Genomic DNA, 25,021 nt, shown 5'->3' on the forward strand with positions numbered 1-25,021 from the left:
TGTATTCCACGCAATGGAATACTAATCCAGCAATAGAAGGAAGTGAGCTGTCAGGCCATGAAACGATATGGAAGAAGCTTAAATACCTACTTGCGAAATGAAAGAAGCCAATCTGAAAAGGCGGCATACTGTATGATTCCAACTTTGTGACATTCTGGAAAAGGCAAACTATGGGGACAGTAAAAAGGTCAGTGGATGCCAGGTATCGGGAGAGGGATGAGATGTGGAGCACGGAGAAGCCTTAGGGCAGAAAAACTCTTCTTTGTGGTGCTGTAATGGTGGGTGTGTGTCACTATACATTTGTTCAAATCCTAGAATGTATAGCACCATGTAAATTATGGACTTTGGTTAATAATGTATCAATATTGGCTCATCAAGTATAACAAATGCACCACGCTAATGCAACATATTAATAATAGGGGAAATTATGAGAGAGGAAAATGGGTATAGGTTAACTCTCTATACTACTTGTCTAATTTTTCTGTCCATCTGATACTGGCCTAAAAATTAAAGTCCATTAATTATTTTTTATTCATTGTCTAGAAGATGTGCTTGTTAAGAGAACAAAAGCAGGGCTTCCCTGGTGGCGCAGTGGTTTAGAGTCGCCTGCCAATGCAGGGGACACGGGTTCGTGCCCCGGTCCGGGAAGATGCCACATGCCACGGTGCGGCTGGGCCCGTGAGCCATGGCCGCTGAGCCCGCGCGTCCGGAGCCTGTGCTCCGCAACAGGAGAGGCCACAGCAGTGAGAGACCCACGTACCGCAAAAAAATAAAGAGAGAACAAAAGCAAAAGCCCTATGCAGTATCAGAAACTTGAGTTTTAAAAACAGCAACCACTAGGAAGACAGTCCAGAAGCCAGGCGTGTCCTGCACCTCCCGTGTCCCCTAGAGCCGCATGAAGTGCAATGACACCGACCACCTGGCATGGCCCCGGAATGTCCTCCAGAAAACGAGAGAGAGCTCTGTGCTCTGGGGCTCTCCCAGTCCTACCTCCCGGGACCACCACAATAAGCCCCATCTGTGGCTGACATCACTAAGCGCTGTGCAGTCCGCACCCCAATCTTCTCATTTATACTGAGTGCCTTCTCTTGCCAGGCGCTCGCTGGCCTTCACGGCAATACATCAGTAGAAAAACGGACAAGTCCTCAGGAAGGAGACACTGGCTAACACACACTGCATAAACTGTACTCTTCATTGGGAAGTGAGCTGTGGCGTGGGGTGTGGTGAGCGGGGCTCCCCAGTTCAGGGGAGCAAATGTCAAGCGGCAATTCTCTGCGTTCCTGCCAGAAAAGAGCCTCTGGTCCAGGGAACCGATTACAAGCCCTACTGTCTTGTTTTTACACGCTGCTGTGAAATGCAGACAGCAAATGTCTGAGGAAGGACCTTGAGTTAGAATGAACTTGCAAATGAAAATGCATAAGAAGTACCAACTCAGAGAAAAAGGGATGGTGGGGGGTGGCAGGGGGGAAGCAACCTGTCCGTACAGAGAACACTAATGTTTACATCAAGAACTGCAAACACCTACTTTAGTAAAGATTGTCATCAAGTGGACACACTGACACGTGTCCCTTCAAACCCAAATCCCAGGATGGGAACTACATGAAAACAGATGAGATTCTTCACGTACATTTCCTCTTTCCTCCCTTCAAATAAGAAAGAGGGAAGCAGCTGACCACGGTCTGGCAGAACCACGGAGCAATCGTGGTCAGGACACAGCATGTTCTCACGTGGACCACCCTGCTCGGCATCAGAGAACGTAAGCACCGTGCAGCCTGGCCAGAGAGACAGAAGCGCACGGCTTCTCCGGAGGGGCTACATCCAGTGCTGGAGCCCACGTGGCTGCAGGCGCTCCACCGCCCCTCGGCTCTGCAGTCCCTGCCTGCTTTCCCCCTCGGGGGCTGCACGTCCTCGGGATGGAGCTACCAGGTAACCATGCTGAGGGCTGCTGTCCCGGGTTCAGGTCGGGCCAGCGAGGGCGGTACAGGCTCACCTGCTTTCTCTCCCCATCTCCAGGGCGTCCTCTGACCGCATCCCTCACAGGACCGTCTGGGTCTTCTATTTTCGTTTGACAAAAGGAAAGACAGGGGCTCTGGGTCATTTGCGGGTGGCCTTGGTCATCCTCAGCATGAAGGAGCTGGTGCCGCCTTAGCATTCGGCCTCTGCAGGGCCAGTCCCATCTCACTGATGGAGCTGAAAACCGAACAGGCCCACAGCTCCCTGAGGGCATGGCCAGCGCGTTTTTTCAGAGGGATCTGGCAGTGCCCCCCCTCGCCGAGCCCTTTGCCTGCTCTGTGAGGTGTCCTGAGCCAGTGGCAGTGGAACAGGGCTGCGTCACCTCCGGCAGGGCAACCCCCCGGGGATGCCTGCAGCTCCGTCACAACTGGGCCAGGGCACCCGCAGGTCCTTCTCCCCGGCCCCGCACAACCCGGGTAGCTGGTGAGCGTCCCGTCAGTGCCCCGGGGCGCTGAGTCCCAAAGAGGCCGGGCCACGGATCCTTCCAGGGAGGAGACGCACGGCCACAGAGGTCAAACTCCACATTCCTCTCCTGATACAAACGGATCCCCTTTCTCACCGGAAGGAGCCCGGGAGCGGGGGGTGGGGGGGGACACAGGATGTGGGAGGGACAGGGCAGGAGGCACAGCCAGTGCCCACTAGTGACTAAGGTGGCCCCAGAGGAGGCCCCGGAGGCCTGGCCTGTCTGGGCTCCAGGTAGGGCCGAGTCACCGTTACCAAGGGCAACCACAAACAAACAGGGCCGTGCCCAGCACACCTGGCGACCTGGCGCCTGCCGCCTGTCGGTATCAGCAACCTCTCCCGAAGCCAGCGGGGGGACAGGTGAGCAGGACAGAGGAGGGACGAGGGGGCCCTGCACCAGAAGTGACTGTGCCCCTGGGGGATGGAAGTGTGGGTGAGTGCGTGTGAGGGGGAGGGAGGGTAGAAGGTGAGTGTGAGCGTTGTGTGTGTGTCTACGTCGAGTGTGTGAGTGTGCGTGTGGGTACACACTACAAAAGCCCAGCCCTGCACTTCACTTCTCGGGGGGAACCATGGTGCTTTGTCTGCGGCGAGGCTCTTTCTCTGGAGGGGTGAGGCCGCCTCTGACAGCCCGCGGGGGCACATCTACCTGCTTCTGGAGGTTAATCCTGGAGAGAGACTACAGCTCAGGTCTCCGCGTGCCTTACGGAGATTTGCTTCCCTTCTCATGAGTACCACGAAACGATGAGCTCAGCTGTGCTGCCATTGCTTCTTATTAAATTTTACTATGGACATAGCCATATAAAGAGTGATGTTTTCTCACCAGCTTCTCCAAAAACACGCATGCATCCCTGGTGCCCTGCCTATCACTGTGTGCACAGAGTAGAGATAAATCAGAGTACAACCTCTTGAACCATCGGGGATCCCAATTCTGCTGAGTCCCGTGAATGAGTTCCACAGAAGCCCAGACATCAGTGCCCTAGAGCGTGTGGCACGTACCACATGTTCAGCCACTACCACAAAAGTCCCCGGCTTGGTCTCTCCTCCTGCCATGTACTTAACTCTGCCCACAGCTGAATCCCTCCAGTTTGGCATCAAGCCGGCCTGAGCAGATCCAATTCACGTCAGGATCTTGGAAGGGTGGATAAGCAGCAGCTAATAGTTATCAAAGTGCATCCTGTAACTGCACACACGTGCCAAGGCAGAATGGTCCTCCAGCACGGAAGTGCAAAATGAGCAAACGGGGAGAAGACGGGGTGAGCCGACTTGCTCGCAGGGGGGATGCCAGGCGGTCTGCTGAGCTACGTCAAGTATAAAGGCATCGCTCTGTGCACACGTTGCATCATTAAATAAAATCACTTCAGCACAGTAATTTGAATTCTAACACAGACTGTGCAAACTCTGCAGTAAAGTTTACCTCTGTTTTATCTTTGCAAAGGTGATTCTTTACAAAGGAAACTCACAGGGAGATCAAGACTGAAGCACTTTCTTTCCCACATCAGCCTGTTAAGTCACAGGCCATCTTCTCCATCTCGGGCTCTGAGTCAGGAGCTGGAGGAACGGGTACGGACACACTGGCCATGGGGACGTCACACTAATGGGGGGGGAGGGTGACATTTCCCTCATCTCTGCACGGAGCAGCAGCCTGGTGCGAGGAGGGTGGGGCCTTTCCTCAAGGGACAGAAACTTTATCATCACCTTTATCTTGTATTATGTACAGCTTTTACTTCTTGCATTTTATGATACTGATCAGTGAAGTAGCAAGGTGTTTTATGGGCCCATCACAGATGATTGAGTAAAGATAAAAGTTCAATTATTTCTATGACCCCATTTATTATAAATAGGGGGGTAGAATAATGAGAAGAGGAAAGCCCCCCTCTGCCCTAGTGCTCACATCATGAGAGAGAGCACGTCTGCTTAAATATCAGCTATCTTAGTGGCTCAGGATGCCGTAACTAACACCACAGCCTGGGCAGCTTAACGCAACAGAAATGTATTTCCTCAGTTCCGGAGGCTGGAGGTCGGAAACCAAGGTGTTGGCAGGGCTGGCTTCTCCAGATTCCTCTCTCTTTGATGTGTAGAAGCCACCTTTTCTCCTCACCTGGTCTCCCCTTTGTGTGATCTCTTTTTTTTTTTAAATAAATTTATTTACTTATTTATTTATTTTTTACTGTCGGCTGCGTTGGGTCTTCTTTGCTGCGTGCGGGCTTTCTCTAGTTGCCGCGAGTGGGGGCTACTCTTCATTGCGGTGCGCGGGCTTCTCATTGCGGGTGGCTTCTCTTGCCGCGGAGCACGGGCTCCAGTAAATGTGGCTTGTGGCCTCCAGAGCGCAGGCTCAGTTGCTCCGCAGCATGTGGGAACTTCCCGGACCAAGGCTCGAACCTGTGTCCCCTGCATTGGCAGGATTCTTTTTTATTTTTGCGGTACGTGGGCCTCTCACTGTTGTGGCCTCTCCCGTTGCAGAGCACAGGCTCCGGACGCGCAGGCTCAGCAGCCATGGCTCACGGGCCTAGCCGCTCCGCAGCATGTGGGATCTTCCTGGACCGGGGCTCGAACCCGCGTCCCCTGCATCGGCAGGCGGACTCTCAACCACTGCGCCACCAGGGAAGCCCAGAAAAATTTTTGAATTTAGCATTAGGCTGCATAGGGCCAGCTAGCTTACTCTGAATGTCCACAGAAATATGTCCCACTAAACCCACAGGCGTTCACCCTGATGAAGCTAAATCTCTATCCACGTTTACCAAATCCTGCTAATGGTGTCACTCTCCACCCAGAATCCCGAATGGAAAGCCTAAGAACTGCCAGCAACCCTGTCCCCATCTAAGCAGGACACCAATCCTACCTGCCAGTTCTTCCCTCAAATGCCCACGAGTCCCTTCCTGCTGCCTCGTCCGCTGGACCAGGCCTTCCGCCCTCGCTGGGCACCACTAAGCTTCCAACGGGCCTCCTTCAGCAGGGCAACTCCCCCGAGAAATACTTATTAAAAGTAAAGGAGGGACTTCCCTGGTGGCGCAGTGGTTGAGAGTCCGCCTGCCGATGCAGGGGACACAGGTTCGTGCCCTGGTCCAGGAAGATCCCACGTGCCGCGGAGTGGCTGGGCCCGTGAGCCATGGCTACTGAGCCTGCATGTCCAGAGCCTGTGCTCCGCAACGGGAGAGGCCACAACAGTGAGAGGCCCGCGTACCCCCCCCAAAAAAAAAGTAAAGGAGGGACTTCCCTGGTGGCGCAGTGGTTAAGAATCCGCCTGCCAACGCAGGGGACATGGGTTCAGTCTCTGGTCCGGGAAGATTCCACATGCCGTGGAGCAACTAAGTCCATGCGCCACAACTACTGAGCCCGCTCTCTAGAGCCCGTGAGCCACAACTACTGCAGCCTGCATGCCTAGAGCCCGTTTTCCCCAACAACAGAAGCCACCACAGTGAGAAGCCCATGCACCGCAATGAAGAGTAGCCCCCGCTCGGCACAACTAGAGAAAGCCTGCACACAGCAACGAACACCCAACACAGCCAAAAAGAAATTAATTAATTAATATTTTTTAAAATGCTTTAAAAAAAAAAAAGTAAAGGAGAAAACCTCTAAAAAGACAAAAGGTTCTAGATAAAGACTCTGGAATCAGAATTTCTAACTTCATAGCCTGTACGAGGCACTCAGTCTACCTCCTACCCTTCAAAAAGGAGCTATTGTGAGTTTATCCTAAAGATGGTCTGAGCAGGGAAAGGGGAGGCTGACAGCCCAGAGCCCAGTACTCAGCTCTGTTAGAACAGAAGGGAGGCCTGCCAGCTCCAGAAGTTCCTGGGGGACTCAGGAGTTGAAAGGTGCAGAGATACACAGGGCACATGAGAAGGCCTGAGTCAAAATGCCTAGAAACACACAAAAATGAACCGTGCTGGCTGCACCCAGAGGTGACCAGAGGGCATCCCAGGAGCTATTTCTGTACTTGAAGGAAAATGGGAGGCAAGCACTTCCTGAATCCCTGCTCAAAATAAATAGCTTTACTAGAGAGAAAACAAAGCACAGGGTGCAACTGGAGTTTACCTTTACAAATTAAAACGTGAAGCTGGCGACTCAAATGTGTAGTTGATTATTTCCATCCTGCTGCTAAAAATGTAAAAGAACTGGTTTTTTTTTTAATATGAAACCTATCCTCCAGAAGTAGCTACACAAAAACAAAACCAGCAACTTGATTAGAAATGTCCTTCTTCGTGTACAACTGTAAGCGATTTCAAATGAGAGGCTCAAAGATGCCGACACAAACCCGCGTGAAACACCTCCAAACACACGCTGGTCATCACCAGAAGTGGGCGAGCCACATTGCGGGTTCTGATCTCAGTGCTGGCCCTCTGTCTCGGGGGCCCTCACCCAGGTGTCGGTGCTGTCCACAGACACACATGTTCAGAGGCAGGGAGCGGGTCGATGGTACTGCCGTGAGGCACAGGGTGTCCAGAGGTACGGTGGGAATGGGTCCAAAGCCAGCGCCCTGAGCACAAAGCCTGCAGAGGTCCCCAAGGCCCACCAGCATGTCCTCCCCACAGGGAACAGGGGACAATGAAGTCGTGCAGGGTTCGGTCACCTCTCCCAGCCTGAACGTAGTGCTTGGGGACAACAGAGGGAAAGGGCAGCAGAGAGGTGACCTTGGAGAACAAGAGCTGGCTTGCACCTCCTCTACCGGGCGGGACGTGTCGCCGGCCAGAGCTGGAGCGCACCCCCAAAACCTCCAGGAACCTCCTGGAACCTGCCCCTTTGGAGACCGCATGCTAGGCCCCAGAACAGAGGGCATGGGCACGGAAGGAGGGTGCCGTGAGGACCGTCTGCCAATGCATGGAGCACACGCTGCAGCGCCTAGAGCGCGGGCCAGGGCCGGCAGGACACGCTGCTTTACTCCTATTTGTAGAGGGGGACACCCAGGGTCACAGAGATGCCACGGGGCCATCAGAACACAGACCCAGGTCCCAGGGCCCCTTCTCGCCTGGCTCTCGTGGCTTTCGGAGCTGCTTCCAACAGCTACGTGTGGAAATTTCCATTTTCTGCTTCTATTCTCCCCAAAAGACTGCAGGTGCAGGGAAATAATCACCTATTACAGAATTTCATGAACCAGCAAATCCAGTCACTCACACTCAGAGAGGAGGGAGGGAAATCGTCACTGAGCGCTTTTTCTTGATTTTGTTTATATTTGAGGGACAGGTGCCCGCAGCAGCCTGGCCCCAGGACAGCTCTTCCTCTGCGAGGTGTCCCAGGCCGCACAAGGCACCCTCCACGGCCGGGCTCCCGCCCTGCTGTCTGACCCAGGACAAACACACACACACCTTGGTTACTCGCATCACAAGAGTGACGTCTGCTTTGGATCGCCGGGCCCTGCAGTCCTGGGTGCCCCTGCTCTGTCATCAGAGCCCAGCTGCGTGGGTCAGATGGTACCACGCTCCTGACGCCCTCTGGGCAGGGGCCTGTCCCCGCCCCATCTCCGGCCTCAGTGAGCACGCTTGCCTGACCGTGTCTGATCATTTCCTGCGTAACTAAGTCCCCTTCGCAAGGCGGCTCCAATAATTAACTAGGATCAATGCGCTAAAAACATTCCAAAACATTACCGCGATCGTTCCTCCCGTCCCCGCTAAGTCCTACAGATGACGGGGAAGCAGGGCAATGGCTAATTTGTCACGGGGGCCTCACCCAAGTGGTCTCTCTAGAAAGGACCACAAGATGCACTGGCCGAAGATGACGGTGCAGGAAGCGCTGGGGTTTTTTTTGCTTGTTTTTATTTTTTTATTTTTTTCGGAAGCGCTGTTTTTGAAGGAACCTTCCCGAATATACATATTTAAATGACTGCAGCTCTTCAAAAGTCACCTTGAGACACTATACACATATTCCAGTCACTGTGTTATTAATTAAAACTAAAACCCTGCTGCAACTGCCTTTGGGATCTGAGTCAGGTCCTGGAGCAGAGCTGTGACCGCAGGCAGGGGCAACCTGCACAGCGTGCGAGCACCACGATCGATCGCAGGATTCAGCAAACATCAAGTGTCCTCCCAGAAAGCACGGAGCCCCGCCACTCATGAAGTCACAAAAACACCTGCTCCCAGGATTTCAAAAGGTATTCTGGGAAACTTGAGCAATGCCTAGGCTCAGGCGCCCCTCCCCTCACAGATGATGTCGCCAAGCAAGAATTTGTGACAGCTGGCCCCAGGGGCTCCCCCAACCTCGGGTTTGGCTCCAGGGGAGTCGGCCTGGAGTGAGAAGGATGTGGCTCAAAAGTAGGTTCCCAGGGCACCCCAGAGGTCCTAGTCTAAATAACAAAGCGCATTTGGACCCAGAGCGGCCCAGGCTTCCTCCCGCTGCCCTCCCCGCGCCCTGCTCAGGATGGAGGACCCCTGCCCATTCGGTAACCAGCCAGGAGGTCAAATGTGCAGCAGGTGAGTGCAGTTAAGTATGCGTGGAGGCTGCCCTGTTAGCCACTACATGATGGAACGAAAAGTGACAATTTCGAGAAAACAGAAGGGCCTATTTTTAAATTATATGACTTATTTAAAATAAATAAATTTCAGATGAAGATTATAATTCCCTTCTGGGCTTTTTTGGGAAAGGGCTAGTGAATCCTACATAAATATAGCTTAAACGTAGGCTGCTCTAGAGAGCAAATCAGTCGTGATGGAGTGAGAGTGTCAACTACACGGCCACTCGGTCCTGTCACCTGGCTACACACCACCGCCAGCTTCAGCGGCCTCTGTTTGTTTCCTCCCGTGTAAAATGAACACAGTGCCTGCCGGCCTATTCAGTGCTGCCCGTCAGGGTTTGGTAAGGGCCCTGCACAGAGAAGTGCCCAAAGCAAGGAAGGATGGGCTTCCCTGGTGGCGCAGTGGTTGAGAGTCCGCCTGCCGATGCAGGGGACACGGGTTCGTGCCCCGGTCCGGGAGGATCCCACATGCCGCGGAGCGGCTGGGCCTGTGAGCCATGGCCGCTGAGCCTGCGCGTCCGGAGCCTGTGCTCCGCAACGGGAGAGGCCACAACAGTGAGAGGCCCGCGTACCGCAAAAAAAAAAAAAAAAAAAAGAAAGAAAGGAAGGAGGCTCCAAAACCACCCGGAGCAGTGCTATTCAGGGGATGAGCTTCTCCACGTTACAGTGGCTCCGTCCTGCCGGCCACCTTCAAGCCCAAAGACCCCACAACCAACGCCGCTGTTCAGGCCCAGATTATGTGGGATTTAAAAACATTAATTCCCATACAAAGAAAACTGCCAGGTTTATATAAAATAGCACTTTCCTAGAGCAGCTGCATACGGCTTGCTGGCTGAAAAGCAGACCCAGAAGCCCCTGGTAGGAACTGGTACATGGAGGCCATTCCCCAAACTCTGGCCTCAGAGTAACCGTTTCCAGTGGGGCAAGAACCACAGCCGTGAATGTACCTTTAGCAGCGTGAAATGGGTAAGGTGACTTTTCTTCTAGTTGTAATGAGTCAAACAAGGATCAGTGAGGACAGCCTATCAGGGAAGGGATCTGAACGGGAAAAGAAACAACAATGCCCAGAAGAAGTGCAGAACTTACCAGGGCTTAATGGCTCTTCTGACCCCAGTGACAACGGGCAAAAATAAAAAACAAGACACAGAAGCAACCGAGATGTCCTTCAGTGGTTGAATGGATAAATAAACCCTGGTACATCCAGACAATGCAATGCTACTCAGCACTAAAAAGAAACAAGCTATCAGGCCATGAAAAGACATGAAGGAAACTTACATGGATTTCACTAAGTGAAAGAGGCCAGTCTGAAGAGGCTACGCACTGTATGCTTCCAAGTATATAACATCCTGGAAAAGGCAAAACTATGGAGACCGTAAAAGGATCAGCAGTTGCCTGGGGTTATGGGGGAGGAGGGATGAAGAGGGGAAGCACTTTTAGGGCAGTGAAACTATTCTATGTGATACCGTAGTGATGGATACGTGTCATTATACGTTTGTTCAAATCCATAGAATGAACAACGCCAAGGGTGAACCCTAATGTAAACAATGGACTTCAGTTAATAGTAACGCCTGGATAGGGGCTCATCGACTGGAACAAATGCACCACACCTGTGTGGAGGTTGATGGTAAGAGGGGTTCTGTGAGAGTATGTAAATTCTTCGTAGCTTCCCCTCAATTTTATTATTTTACTATTAATAAAAAACAATCAGACAAAAGTCAACAGCCAAGCATCAAAACAGAGGCAACTATAAAGCAGAAACTAACACACCATTGTAAAGCAATTATACCCCAATAAAGATGTAAAAAAATAAAAATAAAAATAAATAAAAATAAAAAAAAAAACAGAGGCAACATCTGTCCACCACGGGTGGGTAACTGGAATCCTCTACCAGGACTGGCCTCCCTGGGTGGTCCTACAGCAGGCCAAGATGGACCTGTGGTCCAGCAAGCTACACCGGGGCACCCCGCCCAGGGCCTGAAGGACAGCAAATCAGGAAGCGCAACTGCCCAATTTGTTGAATTGGGCAGTTCGAAAATTAACCTCCTCTTGCCTTAGGGCAAGGCGTGGGAGGAGGGAAGAGAAGTGTGAACATTCACTGAGAGGGCAGAGAGGCCAGGCCAGGGTTTGCAGCTCCGGCCGGCGTAGGACACGGCTCTCAGGTCCTATCCCCGGGGCGGGTGGTGTGACTATTTCAAGTTCCAGGGTCACCTGTAAGGCTGGGACAAAGGACACGATGCCCTCCAAGGGAGGCTGTGACGATCAAAGATAGAAAAGCAAAGGCTCAGCACATTACTGATCATCCCTCAGTACCGTAGCTGATTTCTGTTCCTTCTGAGCCCAGGTCAGAAGCCACTCACGGGCTAGATATTTAGCTCTCTGACCTCACGTCACCCCCAAACCACCCTGCTGGATTACAGTCAGCCATCGTGCTTCACAGGAGACTCTAAGGCTTGCCTGTGTACGTGGAGGCCTGGGGCGATGAACACACAGACCCTCACAAGGCTCTGTGCTCGACCGACCGCAAGTGTTATGAAAACATTCTCACTCTTTCCTTTTTACTAATTCAGGTCATTGGTTCCCAGGAAACGATTTGTGTCCCAGGAAAGAAAGGTCATCACCAACATCCTGTGGGGAGGTAAAGACAAACTCCCCGCCCCCATTCCTTCCCCAAATGCCCCCGAAGGCACCGAGCAGGCAGGGAGAAGGCGGCCCTGGAACCGGGAAGGATGGGGCGCTTCGCCCAGGTCGGGGCCGGCTGGTGGGCTTCTGGGGAGCAAGGGCCTCGGGGCCTCGAGGCACAGTAGGATTTGGACATGAAGATGGGGCAGTGCCAGGCCCCCCGGGGCTGGGGGCTCAGCGCTCGGGCAGGCTGGCTTCTCCACCTCCTCTGTGCAGGGACGCGCCGAGCTCCAGCGGCAAGGCCATCGACGTGCCCACGCACACCGGTCAGCGCGGGCCCCGCACGGCTGATGGAAACTGCTCCCGCCTGTGTCTCCGGGGAGGGCTGGGGTCTCAGAAGATGCCATGGATGTGAGGTAAGCAAAGCCGTGTGGGAGGGGGCAGGCAGGGGGCACGGATCCTCAGGGCATCCTTCACAGCAGAGAAAGAAGACGCGGGACAGGGAAGGACTCGACCCCCGAGCCAAGGGGGAGCCTTGCCCATACCTACGTGTGGGTGTCTCAGGGAAGCTGGCCAGGGGGCTGGAGCTCCCAAGGGGGGCTCTGGAGGCATCAGAGCAGCTGCACCAGGTGCACAGGCCCACATCAGCTCCACGGCTGATCCGTGAAGAGCGAAAATACGTGGGGCGGCAAAAACCTGAACTTGGAAGCCCAACACCCTTGAACCCTGGCACCTGGATGCCAGGTGACAGTGGGTAAGTCATTTCACCACCGGGGGTCTCTGTTTGCTCATCCAGTGAAGGGAGGGGCTGGCCGACAAAGCCTGGGACAGCAGGCCCCAAAGGGGAAGCTGCTGCCCTTATTACTCGGAGAAGAGAGCTGTCTGCAGACAAAGGTTAATGACCAGACATGTAAGCTAATGGTTAAAATTCATGAATGAAGCCAGTGGGTAGCTGTTGACACCCAGGAGAGACGTCTAGGGTGGTCTACGAGGAAGTCGCAGGCTGTGGCCCTCGTCCTTCCCATGGCACAGAGATGCCATCTGAAGCCAGCCTGTCTGATGAGGTCACTGAGGCTCCTGCATCAGCCACAGCCAGAACCTGGGGTCACTGGGCCGAGGGGCCAGCATGGCAGAGGAGGTGACGACAGCAGATCCTGCAGGGGTCCCAAGGCAGGAGAGGCCCCAGGGGTCCTGGGGTCCCCCAGAGCCACACCTGCCTCACATGGTCTCTCTTCAGGGAGAGGAGCCCATGACAAAGAGTTCTGCTTCTACAGGAGGTGGAAGTGGGCAGCGGGAGGTGGAAGTGGGCAGCGGGAGGTGGAAGTGGGCAGCGGAGCTACCGCATGGTGGACGGACGAAGAAGCCAGCCGAGCCCGGGAATCCTCTCCTGTCCGGAAACCAAGTGGCAGCACCTGCAGTCCTGGTCTTTATCTCCAACAAGGCGCCCCGTCAAGGCAGGCTCAGAAAGAGAAGAGGACAGCTGGCCCCGGGGCTGTGTGCTGTGCAGGCCAGGGACGGGACACAGGGGGTCCGAGGACAGTCTCTGAGCCGGCGGCAGGCAGCTCAGGGCAGAGAGGGCTAGTCCACACTGCGCGTGCGCTCCAGCTCTGCCGGCTCAGCCCCTATGCGGGGCCTCACACGCGCGGAAACCTGCTGGAGGCCCGGTGCTCTCGCCAGTGCACCAAAGCTCAAGGAACACCCCCTCTGCCGCACCCCCATCCCCCAAGTGTCTCCGCACCAACATCTGCCTTCCTGAGACAGCCTTCTTTCTCCTACTTCCTCTTTTCTCTTGCCAGGGAGTCAACCAGGGACCAGGAAAAAAAAAAACCAAGTCACTCTGCCCGAACAGCTCATGTGGCACCCATGAACAAGCACAGCCTCCCAGGGAGCAAGACAGTTAGAATTCCAAACTTTCCAGTAATTATACGTACATTATTCTGCTTCCTCAAAATTTAAATACTTACTACTACCACAGTTAACAGCTAAAAGCAAGCTGTTTCAGGTGGGTTGCAGAAGTTATTATTGACCCATTTTATGCATGAAGAAAACTGAGGCTCTGGGGAACCGGACTTGCTCCAGGAGACAAGGAGGATGAAAGCCCAGGTCTCTGCCTCCGTGTACCCTGGGACCGCATGGCCTCCCCTGGGACCGCATGGCCTCCCCTGGGGGGGGCATACTACCCGACGGCCAGGAAGAAAATGCCCTCGGTCCTAGCACAAGGCTCCGTTTCCCTGCCTGAGCCCCCAGTCCATAGCTCAGCCCCTTTTCTGCAGGATGGCCCTCTCCTTCCACATCTCCTGCTCTACCAAGAGGACATCCCGGGCCTGGCTGGGAGCCTCTGATGGTGGCCCTGGCAGCAGCAGGGCAACGACAACGCCAGCGGGGTTAAACGCACACGAACACGCTCCGGGGTTCGTGCCGTGCCCTCGCCTTCGGTGTTCCCAGCGCAGAGAGGACCCACAGCCCATATCATCCCCAAGTCAGTAAGTGGATGGATGGGCCAGACGTTAGGCCAAAGCCTGTGTTTTTGACCAAAGCTTCACGTAAGCTTTCTCAGTCTCAAAGAAATCCGGGCACGCACGGTTAGGCACAGACGTCTGGTGATCAAGGACCCAGCCGTCTGCGGGAGCTGCGTCTCAGCTCCTGGGAGACTGAGCTGCCCTACCCCCAACCCCGTGCTTATCTCCAGGGGCGGCCCTCGTCTGCTCAGCAGCAATGGCATTATAGTTTTGGAATAAGAAGAGTCTTTGTTATTGCTAGTGGCATTCTCTCCTGCCATTCAAAGCTGCGTTATCCAAAAAAAAATGACTACGGATACATTTCCCCCTCCACCATGATCTAATAAGAATAAAAGCTTATCTATCCCTAGCAAACTGCCAATTACTGTGGCTAGAAATGCCATAATCAGTGATAGTTAAGACTTCTGGAATATTCGTTGAACCAAAGAATTCAATCCCCTAAGTAGCTGGCACAGGGCCCCCTTTGAGAAACACTGCCAAGGGCAGCAGGGCTCAGTCTGCAGCTGCGGGTCAAGAATGGCCGGGCCAGGCAGAGTGTCACGGGAGGAGGCCCGTGCACACGACGCACACTCACACGTGCAGCATGACACGGGACAAGCAAGGCTCTGGCAGTGGCTCTCCCCACCGTCCGCCCCACCGGGGTGACGAGGCACGAGCTCCGCAGGACAAGGCTTGCTGCAACTGGGACCCTCGGGGGCTGGGGGCGCGTCCAAACCCTCGGCAGGCAGACGGGGGAAAACCCTCTGGGAAATCCGAAGTATTCCCCAAAGTGGCATCTTCCCCACCTCCACTGCATGCAGGAATCTCTGCTCTGACACAGTCACTTAGGTTTAAAGTACACAGCACACTGGAAAGACAAGCAATTTGTGGGCAAAGCAGACCTAGAAAAACCAAGGTCAGAAATCAGTCCTGCCCAAAGGTCAGTGTGAGTAAGAATGCCTGGCCTTGGACAGAAAGGCGAAGCCTTCTCCACAGTGAGACCGCAAGTGACAGCAGAAATGTCCCAGAGCTCCGCCGCGTGGCCTGATCCTGAGACGACTAAGACACACATCACGTGACACCTCGGAAGAGACGTGGGCAAGGGCGCTGCCGGCTTGGGGGCTGGATAACAGTGCAGCGCAGAGCTCCATCCTATAGCCTAGCCACTTCTGCACGTGTCCCAAATGCTCCATGATGAGAAGTTTAATAAGCAAAGTCATTGAATCTCTTTCTTGAAAAAAAAAGCAGGGCTAGACCCACCTGTAATTTCTCTAGCTTTGTGCGTGTGCATCTGTGTGTGCGTGTGCCCGTGCGGGTAAACTGCGTGCATGTGTGTGATGTGTGTGTGTGTGTGCGTGTATGTGGGCACGTGTGAGTGTGGACTGTGTGTGAGTGCCCGTATGAACGTGAAGCGTGTGCATGTGTGTGACTTCACGTGCGCGCCTGTGTGGATCGTGGGGACGGTGGAGGAAAGCAGGATCCTGGTCCTCACAGGGAGAACGCACGCACGTGAAGCCAGCCCACAGTTCCACGAAGCCCGCGTCCAGCACACGTTCCAGCACACTGGCCCAAGGACCAGTCGAAAATTCTCAGGAGAGGCTGAGCCGTGAGGTCCAGAGCAGCAACAAAATCCCAAGACTCTCTAAAACCCCATCTCCCTGGACCTCCACCCACCAGGGGCAGCCTGCAGGGCACCTGAGGGGGTCCCACAAAGGTGGGACCGGCCAGTCAGCAAGGAGCGACGCGTGGGCCCTGGCTCCACTGAAGGTAACATCGTACCTGGAAAGCGTGAGAGGTGCAGACACCTGGACCTGCGTAGAAAACCAGGGCCCCGTCTAGGGGTGCCTGCAGCTTCCATATGCCATTTCCAGGCCTCCTCGTTCCCCACTAATCAAAGCCTTACACCCAACCCAGCACACCCAGGCCTCAAGCACTTTGTAAGGCCACCCTACCGGGGAACGCAGGACTCCGCGATTCAGGGTCCCCAGACGTCCGTGACAGCCTGAAAACCCCAGCCCATCTATGAACTACCCTCAGAAAAGAAGCCAGAAAAATTCTCAAGGCCAGGCATGTGCCCTCACCCCTATCCCCACCCCCTCTCTGCCACTAAAAAAAGGCAGTACGTCGATGTGATTGGAAAGAAGGGATCATTTGTTGTGGAGAAAGGCCCGTGAGATGGCCAGGACAAAATTACCGAATTCTTATCTGAAACCAAATTCTTAAGAGCTATTTTTCTATAATTAAAAACATGGATTTCATAGCTCCTCAGTTTATTCTTCAGATGAAAACTATACACCCTATCGAAAAGCATCTAGCAGCCGTTTCTTAAGCGCTCCGTTTCTGAGGCCACGGTCCAGAGCAGTCCCCTCCCATGTACATCATTCAACGCGGGCCAATTCGGCTCCAGGAGCCCCATGGGAGAGCAATGCAACACTTACCTTGGCTTCACATTTCTTGTGGCAGGAGTACTTGCAGGCTGCAAGAGAAGGAGAAAGAATGTGTGTGTGCTGAGCAGTCTCTCAGTACTTTCTGCATCTCCAAATTCTCAGTCCTTGGAGAACGTCCGGACTGAGGGAGGTTTTTCACTTAGACACGACGCCGAGTTCAACGGAGTGTGGGATGGATGGACACGGCGTCCAAAAACCCAGCCACCCTCTGCAGCGTCAGCGACGGCCCAGAGGGCGCAGGTGGGGACGCTGGGGAGCAGTTACAAACACACTGGCTTTTCCAGGGGTTCAGGCGGCCAAATCAGGGCCTTGCAGGAGGAAGGCGGTGAACCTGAGCAGTAGAAAGCATCCGTGTTTGGCTGGAAATCACAGCTTCTCCCTGAAGAAAGGAGAGAAACTTGAAAGTGCCCCAGAAGACTCAGGACTGGCGCCTTTAAATTAGTCAGAAATTGGACATTTGAGTTCCACGCTCCTTCCACTTCCGGACAACTTAAGAACTGACTGTCAGAACAAATCCACGTCTGAATTCCTGCGGGGGATCCTTCAACCCAGGCCATTGTGTGGACTGAGAGAGGCATGTGTTGGTTCGGAGGCCCTAACAATGCAGATAGAGCCGGAACCAATGTGGATTTCACAGGCCCGCCGTCCAGAGGCTGCAGCTGTGCTGACAGGACATGAAAGGCTTCACCCGCACCGCGGTGGCTCGGGGCACGGGGGCCTGCCTGCCGATGCTTCCAGGCAGAGGCAGCAGGACAGCGAGACAGCACAGAATGAAGCCACTGCACCAGATAAGCCCAGTGCAAGCTCCCATGTGGGCTCCAAGCGGGCATCCATCTGGTGAACCCGTGGGGCAGCTGTGAGATGGGGAACAGGGACCTGGGCTTAGGGGCACGGGACCTGGGGGCTTCCTGGCCCTGTCCAGCTGGGCTGCTCTAGGCAGGACCAGTGACCTCTCTGGGCCTCTTTCCTCTCCCAGGGTTATCGTGATGCCAAAACAGAATCGTTCACGGGACGCTGCTTTGAAACTGCAAAGCACAATGTCAACGTATAGAAGTGTGTGGTCCTGGAAGAATAAGGCCTTGGAGGGCAGGAGACGGGCCCAAAATCCTGGTTAGCGCTTCGAGGCCCAAACTTTTCACCAACCCCCCCCCCCACACACACCGTATCTTCCCCCTCTCTTGTGTATGAGCTGAGGACAGAAAGCCGGAACTCGTAGTCTACCTGGGCCCGAATGAGGGTACAACAAAGTAACAAAAACAGCTCGTGCCTGGGGTTGGTCCCTGGAACTCCAGCAGGGAAGAGCCAGGGTTATTATCTTTGCAAGACCTATTTTTTGAACTCTCTCTGTGCATCTGAGGTTTGTGAAATTATTCACAAAAACAAATATTTATTCTACATTTTCTAACGGGTCCCCCCTTCCCCCCCGCAAAGGCGATGAGTGATTTTCTAATTGAGATAAGCTGGCCATGGGAATAAAAGAGGCTTTCACACCAGATTAAAATCTCAGACAGAGGACAGCCAGGGGCCAGAGGCCAGCCGGAAGGACTGAGATAGAGAGAAAGGCAGTTGAGGGGCCCTTTGGCCTTTGGGAAAGTGAAAATTAGCAGAAATGCAGGTGAAGACTTCCCCCTGCCCCAAAGGAAGCTCTGTCCACACACGCTGGATAGGGCAGGCCTGTCCACTCAGCAGGCAGGACAGGAGCACGACCTCCCGCGGCTGTCAGCCGGGAGATGGCCTCAGGGATCCTCCTGGCACCTGTGACCCCGCGCAGTCCCCTCACAGTGACAGAGCTGGTCGTGCGCCGAGGCAGGATGGCACAGGGCATGGCGAGTGACCTCCGCCCTGGTCTCCCGGATCGCCCCTCTGAGGGGAGCCTGGCCCACGCTGTGAGGCGTTGAGGCAGCCCTGGGGAGGTGGCCCACCTGAAGGAACTGAGACCTCCCGCCAGCAGGCAGCTCCACCCTGCCAGCCAGCCGTGCGTGCGAGGGAGTCACCTGGGAAGTGGGTCCTCCGGCCTCGGGAGAGCTTTCAGATGAGGCAGCCTCTTAAGGGATCCTGAGCCAGCGCTGCCGGCCCACGTGACTCCCAAATTCCTGATCCACAGAAGCAGTGAGAAGAGAACCTATTGTCACGGTAAGTCACTAACTTTGGTGGTAACTGCTTATGCAGCAGCAGATCGACAAACCAATTCAACCCAAAAAGGGCTGTGGTCGGTGGAAAGCAGGATGACAGGGGTGTGACACATTCATGGTGGACGGCCCACTGGGCCACGAGAGAGCCTCAGGCCGTTATAGGGCAAATCATCACATTCACAAAGCTTAACTGATCATAGTGAATTGCATAAACCACCCGCGCGCTAAGGCGGGGGTCCTGAGAGGTGAACCCACCGTTCCTGGGATGTAATCAGGTGACCCCACGGTATTATGAACTTTCCACCCAAATGCCAGCAGCGTGGATGGCCCCTCAGGTTTTCCTCGGAGTAGCAATTCACCCTCAGCTTGTGGGAGCTGTGGGCGACCCCAAGCGAAATGCTTCCCGCGTGTTCCTTGCCTTCAATCCTCGGGACCACCGTCAGAGAGAAACTGGGCAAGTGCCAGGACCCAGCAGGGCCTATGCAGGCTGGCACTCCAGCCCGTATCTGCCCCCACTTTTCACCCCGCCACACACTGCCTTTCCAACATATTATAAACACTGACGGGAACAGCGTCCAGACCCGGTTTCCAATCCTGTTGCCCACAGTAGCAAGGGCAGCTCCTCAGCACAGATGCGACATCCAGCACTCCCAGCCTCCCCGGCTCCAGCACCTCGGACACACCCTCCTCAGACTGCGAGTGCCGCCGCCTCCTCCAGGAAGCCCTCCCTCCCTCCACCCTGCCCCGCCAGGCAAGGCTACGTGCCTGACAGGGTTGCGGGAGCCCTGGCCACATTTCTCCCTCCAGCACCCATCCCATCGTGCATCATTTCAAAGTAGTTTCTGTGCGTCCATATCTCCTGACCAGGCCAAGCTCATCCAGGGAAGGTATCATCTGTTGTGTACCTCCAGCTTCTTGGAACAGCGACATGACAGGAGGGACAGAGGCTAACAGACTGAGCGCCCACCATGGACAGTCTGATCACAGCTCTCATCCCACAGCCACCACCAAATGTCACCATATCCCACAAAGGCGCTACAGATCTTCTGCCTAATTCCTGATGGGAGCCTGGAGCTCATGGATGAGACCTGAGGTGTCATTCCCTGGACAACGGCGTACGACCCTTCTCTGTTCCGGGTCCGCTTTCAGAAGCCAGTGCCCGGCAGGACCATACAGGGCGGGAGCCTCTTCACCCGACTGCCCCTCTGTGCAGCACAGCCCCCAGGATAAAGGAAGGCCCCGGAAGGCACCAGAACTTCCCCAACAGAATGCACCCCCCCTAACTGCAGAGGCCAAAACGTACATGAAAAGACAAAATGTACACGTTTACTCTGACCGTCAGCTTCTCCTCTACCCCTTTTCTCAGGAGCCAGCCACTGGCAGCTCCTACTTCGTTGGTTTTTTCTCAGCTTTACTGAGGTATAATTGACAAAGTTGTATGTATTTAAAGTGTACAATATGATGGTTTGATATACATACACACTGTGCAACACACAGTCAAGTCAATTAACACATCCATCACCTCACATAGTTACCATCTTGTGTGTGTGGTGAGAACACTTAAGGTCTACACTCTCAGCAGCGTGCAAGTACACAGAACAGTGGTGTTAACTACGGGCACCACGCTGTACATGACACCCCAGAACCAATTCGCCTTATGACTGGAAGTTTGTACCCTTCGACCAACACCTCTCCATTTCTCCAGCCCCCCGTCCCTGGCAACCGCTATCCTACTCTCTGTTTCTTTGAGTTTTCCTTTTTTTCAGATTCCACATATAAATGATACCATACAGTATTTATCTTTCTCTGTCTGACTTAGCATAATGCCCTCAAGGCCCATGCATTATACCTGAATATTTCATTATACGCACACACATACACACACCCACCACATTTTCATTATCCAGTCGTGCACTGATGGACACTTAGGTTGTTTCCATGTCTTGGCTATGGTAAATAACGCTGCAATCAGCACGGGAGTGCAGACATCTCTTCAAGATACTGATTTTGTTTCCTCTGGATATATACCCAGGAGTGGAATTGCTGGATCATATGGTAATTCTATTTTTCACTTTTTGAGGAACCTCCATACTGTTTTCCACAGTGGCGGAACCAATTTACATTCCCACCACCAGGGTATGAGGGTTCCCTTTTCTCTCCATCCTCGCCAAAGCCTGTTTTTTCTTGTCTTTTTGATGACAGCCATTCTGACGGGCGCGAGGTGTTATCTCATCATGGTTTTGATCTGCATTAGTGATGTAAAGCACCTCTGCATGTACCTGTTGGCCACTTACATGTCTTCTTTGGAAACTAAACTTCAAGAAACTATCATTTGATTTTTGGTGTAATATCAAAAGAGAACATGCTTTCTTTTCCAAATACGTATCTGTATAGAGCTGGATTTTCTTCAAATACTTCAACCAAAACAATGTTTTGTCCATGTTTTTTGATGGATAATTTTGTGTCAACTTCACTAAGCCACACGATGCCCAGATATTTGCTTAAACATTATTCTGGGTGTGTCTGGGAGGGTGTTTCTGGATAAGGAAAATATTGGGAATTGCAGACTGAGTGAAGCTGACTGTCCCCCCCAATGTGGTGGGCTTCATCCAATCCACTGAGGGTCTGAACAGAATAAAAGGGGGAGTAAGAAAGAATTCTTTCTCCCTACCTGACTGTCTTCAAGCTGGTACATCGGTCTTCTCCTGTCTTTGGACTAGGACTCAGACAGGAACTACACAGTGGCTGTCCTGGGTCACAGCTTGCCGACTACAGGTGGGACTTAGCCTCCATACTGTGTGGACCAATTCCTTACAGTAAATTTCCTTCTCCATATACATCCTGTTGGTTCTTTTTTGCTGAAGAACTTTAACTGATACCGTGGGGAAAAACACTGAATGCAGACACAGCTAGGAAGATCCAGCCTCTTAGGTCACACAAAGCATGTGTCATATGTATAGATGCAAAACAATGCCACTCTTCTCATTGTACGTAATGAGGAGTAGGACAAAGGGGTATCAAAGACTCGTTTCTGCCATGAAAATAGAAGTTACTGAAGCAATAAAGAAGAAAATTTATATCCACAAATAAAATATTGAGTAGTATTGAAAAATCATAACTTCTAAAGAGCTAATATGTGACAATGCTTATAACAGGCAAGGTGAAAAGATATAAAACTATGTACAGTACAAACTCTGTAAAAACAGACATGTGCAATGGTCTGGTCCTCATGTGAGAACGCGGCATAGGGGAAAGACATCGTCATACTCAGTTACAAAAGGACGAGCTACACAATAAATCATGCTGGAAAAACCAGCTTGCTCATGAAAAATAACCTAAATAACATGAATTCCAGATGAATCAACCATGAAATTGTGAAACTGGATGAGAACTGGAAAAGCAGAAATGGATATTAGAATAAAGTACGGTAGAACATCGTTATGACCATAGAGAAGGGAAGGCATTCTTAAATAGGAACAAAAACAGAAATGAAATGAAATGACGGGTAGATTTGAATAAGCGGAACCTTAAAACTGTCACATGACAAACACTCCACAAACAAAATTAGGCAAGCAACTGCTCGCAATGTTTGCAATACGTAAGTTGGAATTGGTAAGGAACTGACATTTCTGTAGGTCAAAATCCATCAAAAATCCGCAGAAGTCCTACCTAATTTAATGATAGAAAGATTAATATTATAATATAATGAATTCTTAGAAATCAAGAAGAAAAATTATCTAAGTTTTTAAATGAGCCAAGGACTTGAAAGGCTAGTTTACTAAATAAACATGACAGACATCTTTTCTGTATTTCTTCAGATGCTGCGCCTCAGTGATAACCAGAGGAATGAAAAACGTTAATAAAGCGAGACAGCATTTTTCATCCATTGACTTGCAAAAACGAAAAGCAGAGAGCAGTCAAGTGAAAGAGTGGGTTGAGCTCAAGGCCAAGGTCCAGGGTAGACTCCCTGACGCTCCCTCAGCACTTCCCATCAGGAGCCTTTCTCCACCCTGGGAGGGGGTATGTTCCCGGTGCATTTCTCATGAGTTTCCTGCAATTAATGACACACGAATCCTCACCTCCACAAGTCCGGGGTCTGCATTCCACACTCGGCTCCCTGGTCAAACAGGGGCTTCCAACGTCATGGGGAGGAATCCGCTCCCACAGCAGCCGCTGCCCAGAGCGTCTGGCTCTGAAACGCCCCACATTGTTCCACGTTGTCTTGGAACTGCTATTCTCCCGACGTCTCCAGGAGCCTTGGGAATCCAGGCCACGGGTTTCCAGGCCTGTCATACAATACTCTACACATATTTACCAAGAGAGAGACGAGCCCCGGGCGTCACCTCTGCTTCTCCTGCCTCTGCCCTCAAGCTCCCCAGCTTATCTGCATCCACAGTCACCAGCTACATGTGACGGGGGACCGGACGCCCACAGCAGGGGGCAGAGGGCCCAACGCCACATTCACTGCTTGGCCACTCGCTCCTTTTCCCTGCCTTGTTGGTCTCGCTCCTTTTCCCTGCCTTGTTGGTCATCACTGCCGCCACGTCCTGCGGTTCTAATTCAGCACCTGGCACAAAGCAGCGCTATCACACTTACCGACCTGCCCATCCAGCCCTAAGCTTTGTCTAGTTATCCCTTAGGATACTGTAGACAGTGACGGCCTGACAGGACTCCCCCCTCAGCCTCGGCGCTCCCCCCTCACACGTCACAGCTTTTTCACCTTTTTATTCTAGCAGGTGCTTAACATGTGTTCCGTTAACTGAAGGGGGAAAGTCATTATCAAATATCCCTTACAAAACCCCCTCCGTGCCCTTTTCCCTCTGGTTTCGCTCCTTTTCTCAACCTTCATTCCCTTCAGGCTCCTCCCTACGATTGAGAAGCATTTCTTTATTTTTTTCCATTCCAGTCTGTTCTCTCCTATTCCATTATTAGATCCAGGCTTGATCTGACACTGCATCCTCTCTGGACCCATCTCCCCCATGGGGCCAAATCTCGCAGAACTCACAATTCTCGACACCCAGGAAAAGACTCGCCCACTGAGGTCTAGAACGCCGAGATCCACCATGCCAGTGCCTTCAAGTGTGGGCCTGGAGCAAGACCGTCATTGGAAACTGGGCCACTTAAGCCACCCGAGGGATCTTGGTGGAGCCGTGAGAAGAGGTCACCTGTTCAAAGCCCTGGCTGGTGGGGAGGGCAGAGCAGGAACCGCTTCAGCGGGGTTCTGAGCAGCAGAAGGCAAACCACACCAGACACTTAACCCATCACTCGCCGGCCATCTGCGGCTTTCCCTGTAGCTACAGTTTGAGAAGCAGGGGTAAGGGAGCCTCGATGTGCAAACGACAGCTGCTTAAAAATTAAATTTTTTCGGGCTTCCCTGGTGGCGCAGTGGTTGAGAGTCCGCCTGCCGATGCAGGGGACGCGGGTTCGTGCCCCGGTCCGGGAGGATCCCACATGCCGCGGAGCGGCTGGGCCTGTGAGCCGTGCCCGCTGAGCCTGCGCGTCCGGAGCCTGTGCTCCGCAACGGGAGAGGCCACAACAGTGAGAGGCCCGTGTACCGCAAAAAAAAAAAAAAAAAAAAAAAAAAATTAAATGTTTTCTTCTAAGTTAACCACATAAAAAACTTGTGGCAAAATAGGTTAATAGGTGAAAATAAGGGACTTGAGGGTCAGGAAGGAACTAGAAAAAAACAGTAAAAATATTAAGCCCGAGTCACAGAAGACACACCTAACTCTTCTCCACCATCACCAATGTCACTATGACCAACAGGAATAACAACGTCGACACGGTCGTCATCACTAACACTACTGGACACTTCCTTGAGCCAATCAATGTTCTTTGTGTTCCTCGTGCATTTCATCTGTTACTCACAATGACTCTAAAAGAGAATTCAAGCACAGGGTGGCAGGGCAGGAACCCTGGCAGCCTGTCTCCAGGATCCATGCTCCCCTCCACCATGCCCTGCTGCCTCTCCAGAAATGAACCAAAGGAAGGGTCTCTTCGCCGAGACCTCACACAGCTTGTGCGTGGTTACTGAGAGAAGACACGTGATGTCTACAGGCAGCACACACGCACGGCCTCGACGTGCACATGTATATGACATACATCTAAACTACAGGGAGAGGAAACGACTATACTGTCCGAGTGTTTCACGGTACCTGTATAGCTTACTGACAAAAGGAAGAAATCCTAGACATTAACTACTCGACAAGCAGATTGTAAAGGTCACCAAATTGAGGGCCAGGAAAGGGGCCTGTCCAGGGCCACAGCGACTTCTGCAGGAGCCAACCACTGACCCTGCCAGGCCCCGTCTACACCCGCAGAGACTCTGCCGGGCTCCCAGTCCAGCAGCAGCCCCACTTCACACACGATGGCATCCGTGAGAGGCAGACTGTCACAACCACCCTGGGA

General features: G+C 53.0%; 1 protein-coding gene across 1 annotated transcript in view; it reads right to left on the reverse strand.

Annotated features, from left to right (window-relative positions):
* The window catches only part of TNS3 (tensin 3), a 227,344-nt gene that overhangs the window by 155,669 nt on the left and 46,654 nt on the right, over positions 1-25,021 (reverse strand). The window contains exon 3 of the mRNA XM_060157465.1: positions 16,473-16,510. The gene's annotated coding sequence lies outside the window, so the exon portion shown is untranslated. The remainder of the gene's footprint in view (positions 1-16,472; positions 16,511-25,021) is intronic.

Source organism: Lagenorhynchus albirostris, chromosome 8 (assembly GCF_949774975.1).
Source record: "Lagenorhynchus albirostris chromosome 8, mLagAlb1.1, whole genome shotgun sequence".
Lineage (NCBI taxonomy): Eukaryota > Metazoa > Chordata > Mammalia > Artiodactyla > Delphinidae > Lagenorhynchus > Lagenorhynchus albirostris.